The sequence below is a fragment of the Panicum virgatum genome, chromosome 7N, assembly GCF_016808335.1.
Source record: "Panicum virgatum strain AP13 chromosome 7N, P.virgatum_v5, whole genome shotgun sequence".
Classification (NCBI taxonomy): Eukaryota; Viridiplantae; Streptophyta; class Magnoliopsida; order Poales; family Poaceae; genus Panicum; species Panicum virgatum.
In genome coordinates this window covers 21,105,853-21,124,239 of record NC_053151.1, presented here as the reverse complement: position 1 = coordinate 21,124,239, position 18,387 = coordinate 21,105,853, and the positions used below count along the sequence as shown (strand labels likewise).

The 18,387-nt window shown below is 46.1% G+C and overlaps 1 long non-coding RNA gene across 1 annotated transcript; it reads left to right on the top strand.

Annotated features, from left to right (window-relative positions):
• Nucleotides 1–10,071: 10,071 nt before the first annotated feature.
• LOC120680522 lies at nucleotides 10,072–11,260 on the top strand. The gene is made up of 4 exons (XR_005677699.1): nucleotides 10,072–10,272; nucleotides 10,363–10,559; nucleotides 10,639–10,812; nucleotides 10,883–11,260. It is a non-coding gene; the product is annotated as an uncharacterized LOC120680522 (long non-coding RNA).
• Nucleotides 11,261–18,387: the final 7,127 nt, after the last annotated feature.

Below are 18,387 nucleotides of genomic sequence, written 5' to 3'. Positions count from 1 at the left end.
ATCTGTATCCTTCAAGATTGGACTGTGTCTAAGCCCAAGCAGTACGATAACAAGTTGCAGGTGCTACTGTAAGTCATATTGCATCAGTTTTGTTTTTTTAGCCACTTGACGCTGTGTCTAGCTCTCTATACTCTCATTACTTCGTTTGCAGGTTTTGCATTATATTGTTGTAGCTGTTCTAGAGCCTCCTCTTTTCCTGCTATGTACATTTCTTTCTACAGTGACAATGCTTGATCTCTTGCCTTGTGTACAATTGAATTTTTAAGTTTTTGGTATCTGCCTAAGCAAAAGTTGAAATGAATATAATATGGTTTAGGCTTCTCTTTTCCTGTCGACTTGCAGTAGTGTAAGAGAGTATGATGGCAAGCTCTGGTTTTAGACGGCCTCGAGTTGTGGACTGATCACCTTTCCGGGGAAGGGGTAACATAGACGGCCTCGAGTTGGAAAACGTTAGGATCGCCTAATAAATGGGCTAGAAGCAATGTTGGGGTTCTAGATCAATCCTTTATTTTTCTTATTTCACCTACCCTACGCTCAAGGCCAGATCTTGATATTGCGACTTCAGGCATTACTCAATAGAGGTGTCGAGTGCCCCGCCCGGTTCATAGGGCTATTGGTCTACCAAGCTAGCCCCGCCCGGTTCACAAGGCTGTTGGCCTACCAAGCAAGCACTTGCCCACAGCTGCTGCCGCCTGCCAAGCGGACTCTGCGTGGGATTTTTTTTGATAGTATCTACCCAATGAGGAATTTTCAGTAATAGAGAATGGCGTGGTAAGACCGATGACCTCTGATTCGGATAACGGAGAAGGATCATGATAAGAAAGAAAAGGGCAATGCCGTGGTCGGTGATGGTTGGAAATTTGGAACCCGTGTTTTTTATACAAGTTTTTATTTTATCCGTGGCGTTAGCACGGACACTTTACTAGTGAATCGTAAAACATCCTCCATGTGATGGTAAACGTGGACATCTGCCACCGATGGTTAAGTGTGGACATCTGTCGTGTGATGAGAACTACGAACGCTTCCCTCAAGAAGTGACCTACTTGAGGAACGGGTCGTATGGGGACATACGAGTCGTAATCTGCCATGCGATGGAGGTCATGGCCACGTGCTACAGGACATGTGTTGGCATTTCTTAATGTCGCTACTAGGAGGGGTTAGTCCCCGGCAGCGGCGCCAGAAATGCTTGTTAGCATTTCTTAACGTCGCTACTAGGAGGGGTTAGTTCTCGGCAACGGCGCTAGAAATGCCGGTGGACATTCCGTAGCATAATCACTATGAACGGGTTAGGTTCATAGTAACGACGCCATGAAACGCCGTGCAGTATGTCTTAACGATTACAGAAGGATCCGTAAGCGCATGGATATACCATTGTAGCATTTCACCCGGAAGTATTCAGAGTATCGTTATTTATATTTTCTCAAGGGATGGCGTGGTGTGTAAAGATGTTTTACTAGATACATAACCATAACATTATGAGATAAGGTGCAGACTGCTGATTATACAAGGGTAAGTGATAATAAAGGATAATAATGGGTAATGTGACACACACAGATCAACCAACTCTCATGAATAAAGAAATAAACGAATACACCTAAGATTAGTGGGAGCATAGGCAACAAGATTCTAGTACACTATTCATATTAGCAGAGAAGTTATGTTAGCCACATGCTTAGAGAATGACCCGCACTGGAGAACATCCAGTCCCATTTCATCTTTGCATGAACTCCTACATGATACCAAAACGTCGGGGAGTATGCTATCCGAGAAGCAGCTTTGCGACGGACCGACAGGGCTGTCACCACCTGCGGTCTACCCCAGTCAAAACGTGAAGCACCGTCATATCAGAGGGATCCCGCATACCCGGGCACCATGCCCGCATATGAGGTCACTACCCTAGTGCTCCTGGTCCCCCACCCTTCGGATGGGCAGGTAAGACGCTAAGGCAAGCCCGAAAGCACAACGAATTGATATCCTTACCCAGATCATCTGGTCTAAGCAAGCAAACTAATACAATTTGATGAAGAACATATCATGGCAAAGCAAGCTAAGAACATAGCAAGATAACCATGAACGAACTCTGTATGAATAACATAACGATAGTCGGAATATCAAGCCATACCGGAGGCTGAGGATTGCTCACCGACCCCAAGACGACTGGATTCGCTAAGGAAATGAAGTACTAGCCTAGCTCTACTACCCTAAGGAGTACAAGTCACAAGAGAGTGTGGGAGAGAGGCTTCCAAGTGGTGTGTGTTGAGTGGGAGAGGAGAGGCCCCTTTTATAGCTTGGAGAGGTCGGTTCCCGCCATCTCCTTACATGGAAACGTGCCAAACCGACTTCAGGAGGATAAGATCAACCTTCCCGCCAAAATGCATTTGGACGGGAGGCAGGGAAGGTTCGGCCGGCCCCACCTTGGCGCCCCTGGCCACCGCCTTTCTCTGGGTGACTGCTTGGTGGGCCCTTGTGTCAGGTTGTCAGTGCCAGGGTCTGGTTGGTCGGTTTGCACTACCGGAAAACGGCAATTTGCCGTGTGCCTAAATGTTTGCCGTGTTTTTTTTATCGGGCACACGACAAAGAACGGATTTGCCGTGTGCCTCGAAAAAACGCACGGCAAACAAAGAACACTCGGCAAAGTGTTTTGTTTGCCGTGTGCGAAGCCCAGGCACACGGCAAACGACCATTTTCGCCGTGTGCCTCGACCAAGGCACACGGTGAAGTTGGAACACGTGCCGTGCGCGTGCTCCTACCGTCAGACGCCATTAGGGGGGCTGACAGGCGGCAGTGTTTGCCGTGTGCCTACACGAGGCACACGGCAAAGCCCTTACTTCGCCGTGTGCCAGGCCACAGGCACACGGCGAAGCTGCTGCCGCCATCAGGCCCAGAGACGGCGCCTGACGGACGTCAGGGTTTGCCGTGTGCCCAGGGAGATACACGGCAAAAAGAGGCTTTGCCGTGTGCCAAACTATGACGTTTGCCGTGTGCCTCCCATCAGCACACGACAAACAAAATGAAAAAGTTTTTATTTTCCTTCCAAAATTTTTCTACATTCTCCATATATTGTTTGGTACTTTATGTTTAAATATGATATTTTTTTAGAAATAGTAGTTATATTTAACTATTTTATATCATTTAGATGATTTTATTGGTATAAATCTAATTTTAATGCAAAGTGCATGAAACAATAGGAAAAAAATTGTAAAAATGATATTCATAATATTGACTGTAGTGTAAATCTTTAACTAGTAGTTCAAATGAAATTTCAAAGATTCTGGTAATGAAACATTACGACGATGGTGGTGGCAAATAGTGTTTTAATTCTATCAAATTATAACGATGTCAGAAAATTATGAGATTTGCCGCAGCTTCATGCTATCATACATGGAATGTATAGTAAAACTTTGAGTACGTTGCGCAGATGTCACGATTATGCTTACAAATTGAGACTTTCCCGAAGAAGTTTCAGAGAGAAGATCAGGATGAGGTTAGATTTGTAGATGTGATGATAGAAAATTTTGACTTTGACTTTTAAACTTTTTCTATAGACAATATGCAATAATGTTTGCTTCTTGTTAAATTTTGATATTTTTTCGTGTTCATTTAGTATTTTTAATGTATTAATTGCACGTAAACTATTTTAGTTGACCAAAGTTAAATGTGATCACTAATGACATGAAATAATAGGATGGAATTAGTCAAAACAAAATTTCATGTTATTGAGGCCATATAAAAAAATTTAGTGTTTAGGTTTAGTGATTTTTTTAAATGTACATTATGTAATTTTAGTGTTTATGTATATGAAATAATGAAAATAAGGGTCGCCGTGTGTCTTGGATCTAGCACACGGCGAAGTCTTATTGAGGCCATATAAAAAATTTTAGTGTTTAGGTTTAGTGATTTTTTAAATGTACATTATGTAATTTTAGTGTTTATGTATATGAAATAATGAAAATAAGGGTTGCCGTGTGTCTTGGATCTGGCACACGTCAAACCCAGGATTAATACTTAGGCAGCGCGCGGCCTCCCCCCCTCCACCTCTCACACGCACCCCACGCCACAGCCCTGCACCCACGCGCCCCCACGCCGCCAACGGCCCGCCCCCACGCCCCCCCTCGCCGCCGCCGTTGCCGCTTGCCTCTAGCGCCGGCGCCGCCTTCGCTCGCTCGGCCAGAGCCGCCGCGACCCCGCCACAACCGGCCGGAGCCCGCCTTGACCGGCACCCCCGAGCCCACCCCGACCGACCAGCCCCCGCGAGGCCGCCCTGACCGGCCCCCGCGAGGCCGCCCCGACCGGCCGGCGCTCCCGACCCCGAGCCGACGCCTCGGTGGACCACCGGAGTCGCCGCCCCCTCCTCCACGCGCCGATCCCGGCCGCCGCCGCCGCCGCACGCCTCCGAGGCCGCCCCGCTCCGCGTCCCCGAGCCGTGGGCTCACCACCGCCGCGGTCTTCGGCCGGCGCTGCCGCCGTGGCTGGGCCTGTCCTCTGCGCCGGGCGAGGAGGAGGACGCGGAGGAGGAGTGGTAGAGGGACAAGGAGAGGAGGAGGAGGAGGAGAGGGAGGAGGAGGAGGAGGAGGAGGAGGGCCGCGTGCGCCGGCATCCAAGAAGGAGAGGAGGGCACCGCGCCGGCGTCCGAGGAGGCCAGTGCACCGGGCCGGCGTCCGAGGAGGAGGGCACTGTGCCGGCAGAGGGTGTAGAAGGAGGAGCCCCCGCTGCCCACCGGCACGTGTCTCCCGCCACGTCCACTCCGGTCGTGCTCCGTGTCCACCTGGTGAGTGCCATTATTTTTTTCTAGTAGATTGTGATGATATGAAATTAGTTTTAAAATGATAGTGATATTAACTCATTAGACATGCCTTTGAAACAAATATAGTTATTTATAGACATGCCAATGCATGTGAAGATATCAATTTGTACTCAGTTTTCACGCTGGGTAACATATGATGACCTTGAGCTTATGTCATTAGACATGCCTTTGAAACTTGTTATGGTTGCCATCGAACCATGAGACACATCCATGCCCAAGCAACAACTAAGTTGTGATGATAAGATGATTGGGCTGGGTGTGTCTCATGGTTTCATCACTGCCATGAGCACCTTTTTGCCACTATCTGTGTTGTTTCTGTACCTCAAACTCAAGGTCATATGAAATGCAAAATATCTGAGGCAAAATAAAATTTTATTGATTTTGAGAATTACATTGTATCAGGGTATGTGCTGTTAAAATTGATCTCTAATACTATATTGTTTTTTTGCAAGAATCGGTCACTGTGACCTGGTTCCCGCTGCCTTCCTCTACCACTGGGCCGCCGCCGCCATCGCCATCGACTTGTTAGTTTGCAAGACACCAAGGTGAGGCATACTCGACCCTCAATCCGTATTATATTCATAGATCACGAAACTTAGTTAGACGTCTCACGTTCGAAAGAGATACGGTTGGAAATATGCATATCTTTGTATATGTATGATCGTATCTATTTTGAATTGTTCACGTTTTTTGGACAGCCCGAGTATGTGTAGATGGGTTTAGTTTGCATGGTCTGCTCCAATCCGAGACAGTTTCGGCATTGCCTCCCTGTTGTTCTCAGAATACACAATCTCCTTGTCAGGATGTGTATTCGGAGAACAGCGGGGAGGTGCTGCTGAAATTTGTCTCGGATAGGAGTAGAGCATGGAAACTAACCCCATCTACACATCTCGGGTGGGATTAGGACCTATCTTCACCTATTAGAGCATGATAGATATTGTGTAGATGCAGTTGATTTATATGTCTCGGTAATTTGTTAAAGCTAGGATGGATGACCGTGAGTGAATGTACACGGGCTGGTTCGGTAAACGTGACTGGACAGATGAATTCGTTCAGAAGGTTGAAGATTTTCTGAAAAAAGCTTTTGAGCAAGGGCAAAGTAAAGCTCCATGTCCTTGCCGTCAGTGTATAAACAAGATATTTCAATCACAGTTCAATATGGGTAAACATATTTGTACCAATGAGTTTGTGGCAAACTATACCCGGTGGATCTGTCATGGTGAAGCCCATCATGCGAGAGACGAGGTCGTGAGACAATGTATCGAGAATTATGATGCTGATGCTGGGTGCGAAGACATGTTGGATGATTTTCATCAAGCACAGTTTGATGAAGGACATAGCCAGGTTAGGGAGGATCCACCAGAGGCAACCGCAAAGGCCTATTACGACATGTTTTCTTCGGCACAAAAATCATTTCACGGCCATACTAATGTTTCTCAACTGGATGCCATCGGACATCTAATGGCCCTAAAGTCTCAGCCTTGCATCAATCGAGATGGCTTTGATGATTTGTTGACAATTTTTGGCAGCCTGCTTCCGGCTGGTCACAATTTGCCACGCAACTTATATGAGGCACAAAAACTACTTCGTGCACTTAAGATGATTTACGAGCAGAGACATGCTTGTCCGAATGGATGCATCTTGGTTAGGAAAGACCATGCATATGCAAAGTACTGCCCTAAATGTAAATCATCTAGGTACCTGCAGGTCGACTCAGGTGATGGTCAGAAGAGGCAACTCGAGATCCCTGTGAAAATCCTACGGTATCTTCCGTTCATACCGAGGATCCAACGGCTTTACATGACCGAGGAATCCGATAAACAGATGACATGGCACAAAGAAGGTAAACGATACCATCCTGAGAACATGGTACATCCAGCCGATGCTGAAGCATGGAAGTATTTTGACGGGCGTCATAGTGAGAAAGCTGGGGAGTCTCGTAATGTACGTGTTGCACTGGCAATAGATTGGTTCAATCACTATGGAATGGCGGCTCCCCCATACACTTGTTGGCCCGTGTTCGTTATCCCCTCAATCTACCCCCTAGAGTCATGTTTCAACGACAGAACATATTCTTGACGTATGGACATACCCGGGGGATAATATGTGTGTGTACATGGAGCCTCTGGTTGATGATTTACTCCGTGCTTGGGAGGAAGGTGTATGGACATACGACCGAGCTACAAAGACAAACTTCAATATGCGAGTGTGGTACATGTACTCCCTGCATGACTTGCCTGCATATGGGCTATTCTGCGGCTGGTGTGTCCACGGAAAGTTTCCATGCCCAGTATGCAAGGCATCTCTCAAGTTCTTATGGTTGGCGAAGGGTGGCAAGTATTCCTCGTTTGATTTGCACCGACAATTTCTCCCTATTGACCATCCATTCAGACAAGACATCAGAAAATTTAAAAAAGGTCTCGTGGTTGAAGACCCTCCACCCCAGATGTTGACTGGTGCTGCAATTCGTGCGCAGTTAGATGCGCTGAGGGTCAAGAAAGAAGGTGGCTTTGAGGGATATGGTGTGGAACATGCTTGGACTCAGAAGTCAAGTTTGTGGAGGCTACCCTATATGGATGATCTTTTGCTTCCACACAATATTGATATGATGCACACGGAAAAAAAATATCGGTGAGGCACTCTTTGGTACAGTAATGGACATTTCTGATAAGACAAAGGATAACGTTAAGGCTAGAGTGGATCAAGCCAGGTTATGCAATAGACCAAAACTCAACATTCCGCCTCCCAGAGACGGGAAGAAATGGAAAAAGCCTCCAGCCGAATTCGTCCTGATGAAGCCCCAAAGGAAGAAAGTACTAGAATGGTTTCAAACTATAATGTTTCCTGATGGGTATGCAGCGAATCTGAGGAGGGGGTGAACTTAACTACAATGCGAATCAATTGGCTCAAGAGTCATGACTACCATATATGGATTGAGCGGCTTCTTCCGGTGATAGTGCGAGGCTATTTCCCTAACAATGTGTGGCGAGTGCTGGCAGAGTTAAGCAATTTCTTCCGCATCCTTTGTGCTAAGGAGTTATCTCGGACTGTAGTTGCAGAAATGGAACAATTGGCACCTATATTGCTTTGTAAATTGGAGAAAATTTTTCCACCAGGCTTTTTCAAACCCATGCAGCATATGATTTTGCACCTTCCGTATGTGGCACGAATGGGGGGGCTGTGCAGGGCCACTGGTGCTATGCAATTGAGAGACAACAAAAGGTTCTTCGAACCAAATGTAAAAACAAATGCAAAATTGAAGCTTCTATTGCAGAGGCGTATTGTGCTGAGGAGATCTCAAACTTCACAACCAAATACTATGCAGAGGCCCTGCCTAACATGCATAATCCACCCCCTCATTACAAAGCCGACGAAAATGAAATGAATCTCAGCCTCTTTAGATGGCAACTTGGAAGTGCAAGTGGTGCGACTCCTAAGACCATGCAACATGAAGAGTGGCGCACTATCATGATGTATGTGTTGACCAATCTTTCCGAAATGGAGCCATATATTGAGTAAGTTCTCAACAAACTAGTTCTCGGTTATTTGTAGTGTATCATCAATATTCTGCATTCAACCCCCTCGATTTTGTTCTCGTTCGTACAGAGAACTTACTCATCAATTCTGGCAGGGAAGAAGGGCAGCGACCCCACAACAAGTTGATACCCTTCTTAAAAACGGTGCAGGACGTGGATTGCCTGATTTCATTTCTTGGTTCAAGCAAAAGGTCTGATCATTTTGTAGCTTGTACTTTTTGTTTGATATTACAAGTTCCGCGAATAATACAACGACCTATCCTACTTCAATTTGCAGGGTAAAAACGATGTGTATATGACTCCCGAGGTGAGGCAGGTTGCTGATGGTTGTGCCTATAGGGTCATGTCATACTTTGGCTATGACGTGAATGGATTTCGCTTTCACACCAAAAGGCACGAGCAGAGTCGGCCCAATCGAAGAACCACAAATTTCGGAGTTTGTATGCCAGCCCATGATGGGGTCGAGTATTATGGAAAAATTGAAGAAATATACAAAGTAACGTTTCGTGGTTGCAAACCTCTTAAACATATCATATTCAAATGCCATTGGTTTGATCCCAATGAAGTGCGAAGGACCTCTAGTCTTGGACTGGTCGAAATTCAGCAGTCATCCGTCTATCCTGGAGATGATGTATATATTGTGGCTCAACAAGCCACACAAGTTAATTATCTCTCATACCCGTGCAAAACCGATGCCCGTCTTAGGGGTTGGGACATTGTGTACCAGGTATTACCACACGGTAAACTACCTGTCCCAAACAATGAAGATTACAACATAGACCCCAATACATATGATGGCGAATTCTTTCAAGAAGATGGGTTACAAGGCCGTTTTGAGATAGACTTAACCGAATTGATCGAAATGGAAGTAGATGATGATGAAATGGTTGAGGACGAGGACGCTGGAGATGAGGTTTATAATGCCAAAGACTTAGAATTACTTGAGCAATTACAATTAGGGGTTGATACTGATATTGCTCCTGTGGAGCATGGGCCAGGCTATCTCAACATGCATGATAGTGATGACGAGACTTATGATCCAGCTAATCCCGACCACAATGATTATTTCTAATACATGTACGTACTGATTCAATTATTAGTTGTAATATCATGTCATCTTCTTATTATGTCAAGTTTATTGTGCTTCTCTTTGTAATTACGTTTTGTTTATATGTACTGATTGATTTATTATTTTTTTGCAGGTGATTGAACAAAGATGGTTGGTGGCGGCCTTCAGCGAACGTGCGCGTCTGCGTTTAGAAGATTGATGCCAACATCCCAGGAGTCCCAAGAAGCTGAGGGGTCTGTCGTTAGGGGTCGAGGGTTGGGTCGAGGAAAGAGTGGCCCCAAGGGTCAAGGGAGGGGTCGACCATGGCGGCGTGCTGAGGAGGAGGAGCAGCAGTACGAGCCGGAGGAGGAGGAGGAGGAGGAGGACACCGTAGCTTCCGCGGAGTCGTCTGGTGGTGAGGGGGAGGATGCGGAGGAGGAGGAGGAGGACGCAACATAGGAGGACTCTACTACACTGGCTGTCTGGTTGCGGGGTCTCTCTCGACTCCCGGACAGGCCGATTCCTCTTGCCCTACGGTCGTTGATTCGACCCTCTGGTCCACGGTAAGTAAATTTTGAAGTTATCACTATTTTTCATTTCACCACTTAAAAATCACAATAAACTTTAGATGTTACCACTACTAATATTTTATCTTAATCACTTTTGGCAGGAATTGGAAAATACTCAGTGGAGGTGCTCACAAGTGCAAGGTCAACAGCATCCTGGGCACTTTGTGCAAGGATCACTTCCCGGGCCTAGTCCACATTGGTGGAAGGTACGAGCCGGCCTGGACGTGGGAGCACTATGCCCACGCCGCCGATCAGCTCGATAGGGATGGCAGGTGCTTCGACAACAAGGCAGAGAGGGTCAAGGCCGAACTGTGGGTAAGTATTTCTCGCAATACACTCCTTAATACAGTGCATTCATTTGTCATGTTTTCTAAAAATTACTGGATATATCGTGGTTATATGCAGGATTTTTACAGGTGTGACGAGGGATACGAGGAATGCGCGTCGGTTACGTCTCACAACCGATGCATCAAGCTTGTAAAGGACTTGCACTACGAGGTGCAAGTCCAGTGCATCATAAACTACGGTGCTATGTTCCTTAAGCAGAAGATCAAAAAAGAAGTTGCAAGAAATATGAAGTGACCCGGGAGCAGTACTTACAGGTAAATTTACAATTATACTTAGATTAAGTGTGTTACTTATATTTCACTTTTCATATGTTATTCACTTGATCACATGTAGGTGCCTGCGTGGTGGTGCCGCAATGATTCGATGCGCTGGGAACACATCGTGGACACGTGGTTCAAACCCGAGTGGGAGGCCGCGCACAACGCTGGTCGAGAGCAGCGTTTGCTTATGCCAGGGCCAGCACATCATCAAGGAAGCCTTAGCAACGAGGAATACAGAGCTAGATGGGTATGCATATTTATTTCATTAATCTAACCCTCAGTTATGCATAATTTGTAAACAATATATTGTTTTGTAGTCCTCATCACATTCAGGCGCTGAGTGCTCCCAGTTCATGGGATGGGCTTTGGCTCACAAGGGCAAGGCGTCTGAGGTCACCTACGACCCGGACGTCCGCCCTCGGTGTACTCCAATCCCTCCGTCCACGCCCGCATCAATATGTACACAAAGGCGGGAAGGCAGGTTCATGGGCCTGACTGGGATCCGAGTGCTCATGACCTTGATGGAGAACTCATCATGAAGGTGGGAGGAGGGAAGAAGTATGGCTGGTACTTTATAGGCGAGGGCACCCTGGACACGGCCTCTAACCCCACTCTCGCCCAGGTTCGAGTCAGGACCACGGACAGTGGCCCGCTCATATGCCCAAGGCTATCCGCGGCAGAGCTCCAAGTACAGGAACTTGAGGTAAATCCTGGTTTATTCATCATTCATTCAATATGTATATAAATTTGATTTCCATTGTAACATTGCAAACAAAAAATATTATGTAGGCCCAGATGGCGGCGCAAGCGGCGGCACATGAGGCGGCGATAGCTGAGGAGAGGAGGATACACGAGGAGGGCGTAGGCTGAGGTTCAGCAGCAGATGGCCCAGATGTACTCCTTCATTCAAGGTCTTTCAGTTCAGATGGGTCAACAACTACCTCCGATGGCGTTCCCGCTGATTCCGGCTCCAGCCCTGGCAACTCCTCCTATGAGCAACTTCACAAACTTGTTACTTTCATTTCAAGTATTAGAGAACATACAGAATTAGACTCATTTTGACCTAGAGAACGTACAGTCTTAGACTCACATTGACTTAGAGTCACTTAGACAATTCTAAGAAATTTGAAATGTTTTAGATTATAACTTTTTCGAATTTGATTATTGTCTTATATGCAATCCATACACTGTTCTGCAGAATCAATCTGCGGTGTCGAATACGCCTGAGTTGTCGCCGTGCATGTCACCGACGTTCCCCGGACAGCAGCAGTTCACACCTCCATTGGGGCCTCCACCGTTCGCCCCTCCTCAGTTCTGCCCTTCTCCGTTCGACCAATCTCCTCCATCGTAGAACTTAAGTTTGTACTTGTCAAATCGTGCTATGGATTGTGAACTTTGGTCTGTATTTGTGAAATCGTGCTATGGATTGTGGACTTTCAGTTTGTGAACTTGTTACTATGGATTGTGAACGTGAATATGACTATATCGACTGCCTGTGAGCTTTATTATGCTTTATATATGATGTCTGTGACATTTGTTGTGATAAATAAATATTAAATGTGATATTTGTCTATGTGGGGTCATTTATATGTCACAATAAAAAAATTGGCCTGACACACGGCAAAGTGACCATTTGGCCTTGCCTGTGCACTTCTTTGCTATGTGCCAGAGTAACACAAGGCAAAGCGACCTGAACTTCGCCATGTGCCAGGATACGAGGCACACGGCGAAGTTCAAATCTTTGTCGTGTGCCAGTATCCATGGCCCACGGCGAAGTTCGAATCCGACGCCGTCTCCTCGCGTCGTTACCGTCCCCCGTGGCCGTCCCCGCCGTCATGTGCTTTATTTTGCCGTGTGTCGGCCCAAGCACACGGCAAAGGGCTTTGCCGTGTGCCCGATAAAAGGCACACAGCGAAGCTGGCTTTGCCATCATGGTTGGTCGCCGTCGAGGTTTCGCCGTGGGCCGCGCACGGCGAACATGTATGCCATGTGTTTTGGGGCCTTCGCCGTGTGCCTTGGGCACACGGCAAATGGCCGGAATCCGGTAGTGTTGGTCTGTCAGGTGGGCCTCTTTTGCTTATGTTACGGAGGATGCGATCTTATGCGACTTCGTCTGTGTATTCTTCGTGTTTTCTTCTTATTCCGGACTTGTGCTCCTGAAAATATAAATTCTCCAAAACAACAATGGAGCTAGGTTAGTAATACAAATATGTGAGTAAGAGGCATGGTTTTTCTTCTTTTGTGAGTAAAGTTGACGGTCAGATTTTGCACATGAGGACCGTCAACAACACCCCCAAGCTAGCCTTTTGCTCGTCCCGAGCAAAACTTGGCTTCTTGTTGTTGATTAGGAGTTGCTACAATGTTGAATTTCCAACTTATACTTAGGCGCAATTGAATGCTTTTTTCCTTGATTTTGAATAAGTTGGCCTTTGTTCTTACATCTTACTTTTCTCCTGTGGGGCTTATAGCTTCACCTTATCTTTGGCAATTGAGAGTCAGAATAGTATCATAGAGTGCTCATATTTCTTATCCCTTTGCTCAACCAACAATCCGGAGGTTTTGTAATTTTTTTCAAAACAAAATTATAAAGTTCCTCGGATGATCTCTCGGATCACTCAATGTGTATAATTCCTTACCAAGGCTTTTTATTGTGCCTTTCTTCCTCACCCTATCTCTAATGACTATTTTTGTGGAGCTGTAGGCATGGAGAATTTGAAGGCATACTTGCTTCTCATATTTTGCTAAGTCAAAGACTGGATTCAAAGGAGAAACAAGTCATAAACCTTGATCAAGATGTGCAAGTGTGTGGATATTTTTGGTGGATGGTATATGAACTCCTTTGTATGAACCATCTCTCTTTTCTTTCTTTTTGGATAAGGGGCTATCTTTTCTTCTCTTTTTTTTTTGACATGCCTAAGCATGTGGCATACCTTCTTTGGGTATGCAGCTTTTATTTTCTTTCTTTTTTTTGACATGCCGAAGCATGTGCCATACCTTTTTTGGATATGCATCTTCTTATCTCTTTTTGCATAGCCCCATATCCTTGATGTAACCTTTTTATGAGAGAGGTGTCATACATCAGCATAGAGTTTTTATTTTGTGGATGGATGGGTGGAGTGCTTGCTTCTAGTGTAGAAGCATAGCATGTGATGGAAACGTGTATGTGATCTTGATCGTGGGAGTATGAAATGAATCTCACTAAGGGTCACAACAATTTGACAAAGCTCAATGAGATAGCAAGTTGCATACGTGGAAGGTTTGCAATGAAATCAACATATGGCTTTGGATAGGAATTTCATATCATTGAGGAACTTTATTATATTTTTGTGTTTTTCAAAATTAAATACTCCGGATATCAAGCATCACATAAGAGAAGATCATAGCAACTCTACTTAACCATATCATAGCTCACAACAACTTAGATTCGGATCATGCTTTTTACTACCGACAAGTTTCAAGTTTAAGGTTTGAACTTTAGCCAACGAACTCAAAACTAGGTAGAACATAAAGTTGTAACTAAGCATATGAAAGAAATTAACAAAGAAACTATTCATCGTCTCAACAAGGAAAACTCACACCATACTTACTACACATATTAAAGAAAAAATATTTTTAGTATTTTCTAAGCTTTGCAAATTTTTATTTGTTTTTAGTTATGCAAATTTTTACAGATTTCATGCAAGATTTGGAAAGCAGTAAAGATACACGATATAAGTTACCTCTCGTGGGGATCCTTCCCCAAGCTAGCTTCAGGCTCACTACTGCTGGTGGGGGTTGAAACCCATCCAACGACAGTCGGCCCTCCACTCCTCTTGGTGCAGCAGCTACCTCTGCTCCAGGTCGTGGAGTCTCTCGCCAGTTGATGCTGCCATGCTTGGGATGTCTCGATGTGTTGGTGTAGCATATCTTGAATGTTGTCACTCTTGACCCACAGTTCGCCTAACTGCTGGGTGATGGCGCCGAACCCACGGGACGAAGCTGTCCATCTAGCGAGGCTCGGGGCTCCACTGGAGTTGGAGCTGGTGGACCGGTGGCTTGGTCCCTGCCTTGTCCACTCCTCAGTGCTAGCGCTATGCCATGACGAACCACCTGCCTCATGTTGATATGAGTACTGTGGCTGCTGAGGTGGTGGTGTCGGCTCTGCTTCCCTTCTGGCCCTGCTTCTTGTCACCCTGCCAGGCAAACCAGAAGTGCTATGCCTATGGACCTCTTCTCGTGGAACGAGAGGGATGGTTAGCGAATGGCAATTATACAAATGGAACTCCACATTGGGTTGCAGAATCTCATTTGTATATCCCATGAAGAAGAAAATCAAAAAGTCATTCGGGCCTTTCTTGAGTGTGTGACCTTAAATCAAATAAGCCTTGTCGATATACGTGCGGTGACCCTCAATGAAAAGGAATGGAATTCCCCTCTAGGGCACCGACACATGTAGCGATATGAGTAATCAAAGAAGTAGACTCAATAGGACCTGTCATCTTGAAATTCGAAAGCCATTGCCTAACCAAAGCTTGTGCGGGGGAGATTTTGATGTTGTTGACCATGGCGTATAGTATGAGCAACTCATCGTTGCGCACGGGTCGGACATCATCTCTTGGAAAGAGAGTGATGGCTAACCACTTGTGCATCAACTGAAGAGTTGGATTATGTATGTCGCTGCACCGAGGTGCAAACTTAACATGGACAACTTGACCCGAAATCTAGCCCCAAAACTCATGACGATTAAACCGCGGCAAGCTTGTTCAAGAGAAATTATCGAGCGCTTGTTGAAATCGAGGTGGCCAGCAAAAGTTTTCCAAGAAAGCAAATATTCTTTCTTGAAAAGTCGAAAATAAACCCCATTTTCCACCTCCCGAAGAGTGCAAAGAAATTGGATGTTGAGGAGTTGAGAACCATACTCCTCAACGGGAATGAAACTATCCCATCCAATTGCATGCCAAATATTAGCAAAGTCTTCGTCCATACCTGTTTTGATGGGAGTTCCGGATCGAAGGCTCGGGTGTGGATGAAGCTTCGGTTCTTGAGAATGGCGTAGCCTTGTCGTTCATGAGCGTTGCGCAAGTCGAGATAGGGAGCATCATCTTCATCAATTTCCATGGCCTCGGCTTGTGGTTCGGCTTGCACTTCTTCGTGTTGTTCTTCTTCTTCATAGTCCATCATGCTTGGGGTCAGCGTAGGTTCGGGAGTGTGCGAGCTCGAGCCACCCCGAGAACGGGATGAACACCCATCATCTTCTTGAACACGCCAGAAACCTTCCGCCCTATACCCTTCATGATTGGACGAAAACAAAACACGTACAACTCGAAACGGGTTATGTTAGTGAAACCGAAATTAGAATTCTTACCCGCGAGTTGTAGCCTTTGAGTGTAAACTTTCTTGCAGCAAAGAAATGAGAGAGAGAGGTTTCTTGAAATCAAACTAGAGCAAAAAACCAATGAAAACCCGAGAGCAAAGTTTGAGAGAGTTTGAGAGGGAGTGAGTGAATGGGAGTTGAGTGTGAGAGCTCAACACTCACCCCTCGGCCTCTATTTATAGAGAAAATGGCCAGGCACTGTTGGAGGAGACAAGCCTCAACGGCTAGTGACCGTTGGAGAAAGGTGCCCTCTAGCCGTTGGTGTGGGGCCGGCCTACCCATGGGTTCGGTCGAACCCTAGGTGGCCCACCCTGCTAACAGCCAGGGCCCACTTCCTTTCTAACGGTCATATGCATTTTAAACTTTGGTGCCGGCCAAACTTTGCCTCGAAAGATGTTCAAAATTATTTTTCAAAAGATTTTAAAGCTCAAAAATATTTATAGATTTTCGTAAAAACATAAAAGGTGCTAGAAAAATTCTAGCATGCAAGGGTGTTTTGAAAATTCAAACATGCAGTGGGAAAAATTCAAAAATCGAGAAAAGCAAATTTGGCGGAGAATTATATATGAGATACATACTGATTTACCTTCGGCAAAGGCTCGTCGTTTTGAGTCTGACGAGCGGGACCTTTCTCCTACTTTTCTTACCATTGTTCATCCTGTCTTGGAGAAGTTGACAAAGACATACTTGCAACCTTTCGCCACACCTTCTTTGACCGTCTTCTTTTAGATCGTGTGGTCGTCGGTTCTTCAGGCTGGGGTTCTGGTGCACCCCAGAGCGGGCTCCCGTCGTGAGCCTGCTGGATCACAAATATCTGCTCTTTCTTGTAAAGAAACTTGAAGAATATGTTGTCGACCCCAATGCGTAACTGGATTTCTCCAGCTCCAACATCGATCCTTGCCCTGACGTCGTTTAGGAAGGGTCGTCCAAGAATGAGATCTAAGCCCAGGTCCACTTCCATGTCGAGGACGACGAAGTCGGCGAGGATGAAGCAGTTCTTGATTCGTACGTATATGTTTTCGACTATCCCCTCGGGATGTCGAACTATGGAATCTGCAAGCTGTATGAACATATGGGTCTGGGAAAGAGATGAATACTGTAATTGTTCAAAGATTACCTTGGGCATGATGTTTATGCTCGACCCAAGGTCGCAGAGGGCCCGTTTGTAGAATTGATCGAAGACTGAATAGCTGATCATGGCACCCCTGGATCTCTATGTAGTTTCACTGTTAGTCCTCCCCATGCATTCATCCTTGGGTGCGTGGTTCTTCCTGCATGATTAGTACGTGGTGCACGCCAGAAGGAACATCCCCATCCGGTGGACACCATGTTTACAGTTTCATCGGAGGATTCGGGTTGCCCCGGAATCTTCCCACGCCCACTCAAGCACGATCACTAGTAGCTCTAGAGGCAGTAGACCGAGACCGTGGCGCGCTCGCCGCTGTGCCTAGGCCGGCCGGCCTGCCCCACGCAGCCCGGCTTGCCCCTGCGCCCGGCTATAAAAGCCGACCAAGGTGAGTCACTCCGGCCGGCCTGCCCCTTGCGCGCGGCTATAAAAGCCGACCAAGGTGAGTCACTCCCTGCACCCTCAGCTCGAGTATGTAGAAAACTCCCCCATGCTCGAGTTCTCTCTTCTCTCTTCTGAGTTTTCTTGCTTAATGAACCTTTTAGAAGTTAATTAAGCTAAGTAACTCAAGTGCTAGCCCCACAAAAACTGTAGTAGCACTGAGATTAGCTAAACACTAATCTAATAAAACTAGTAGTAACTCTCTCTTAAAATGAAAAATCACAAAAATATTTCCTGTTGAATAAAACAAGCTCTGAACGAAGAACGAAATGTGGTGGATTAACCCCACAAGAACGACTAACCACTGACCCCTCTGATTATTTTTTCCTGCATATTCTTTGCACTAATCTTTTGCAGGAGTCATGTCGCTTTGGGGGAATATCAAAGGCAAGGTGAAGAAGCTGGGCTCGTCATCCCAATACTGGAGTTCGCGAGCGTCATCGGCCTCTCGGGATGACATGTCGGTGGACTCTGTCCGCCGACCATCACGATCCCAGGAAGAAGAGGAGGATGCCCCTGCCTCTCCAGCAGTCCCAAGGTCTTGTCTCAAAATCAGAGTTCTGACTTCGGCCGATCAGATTGTTGTCCGGACAGATTATGAGCGGGATGCCCTCGAATTGTTGAAGAAGCAGTCGTACGGCCACGCCAAGCGGTTCGATACAGAATTCTTCATGATGACTGGACTCTGCCAGGACATGAACCACGCATTCACAGATGTGGGATGGTCGTGCTTCGTAGACATCACTGAACCAGGTTCGCACCTTCTTACCATGGAATTTTTAACAATGCTGCAAGTTGAAACCATTGGAAAAGAAACTAAAATCCACTTTCATTTTTTCAACGAGTTCTTTGAGATGCCAACCAGAGACATTAGTAATGCACTAGGCTTCAGTAAGAAATGC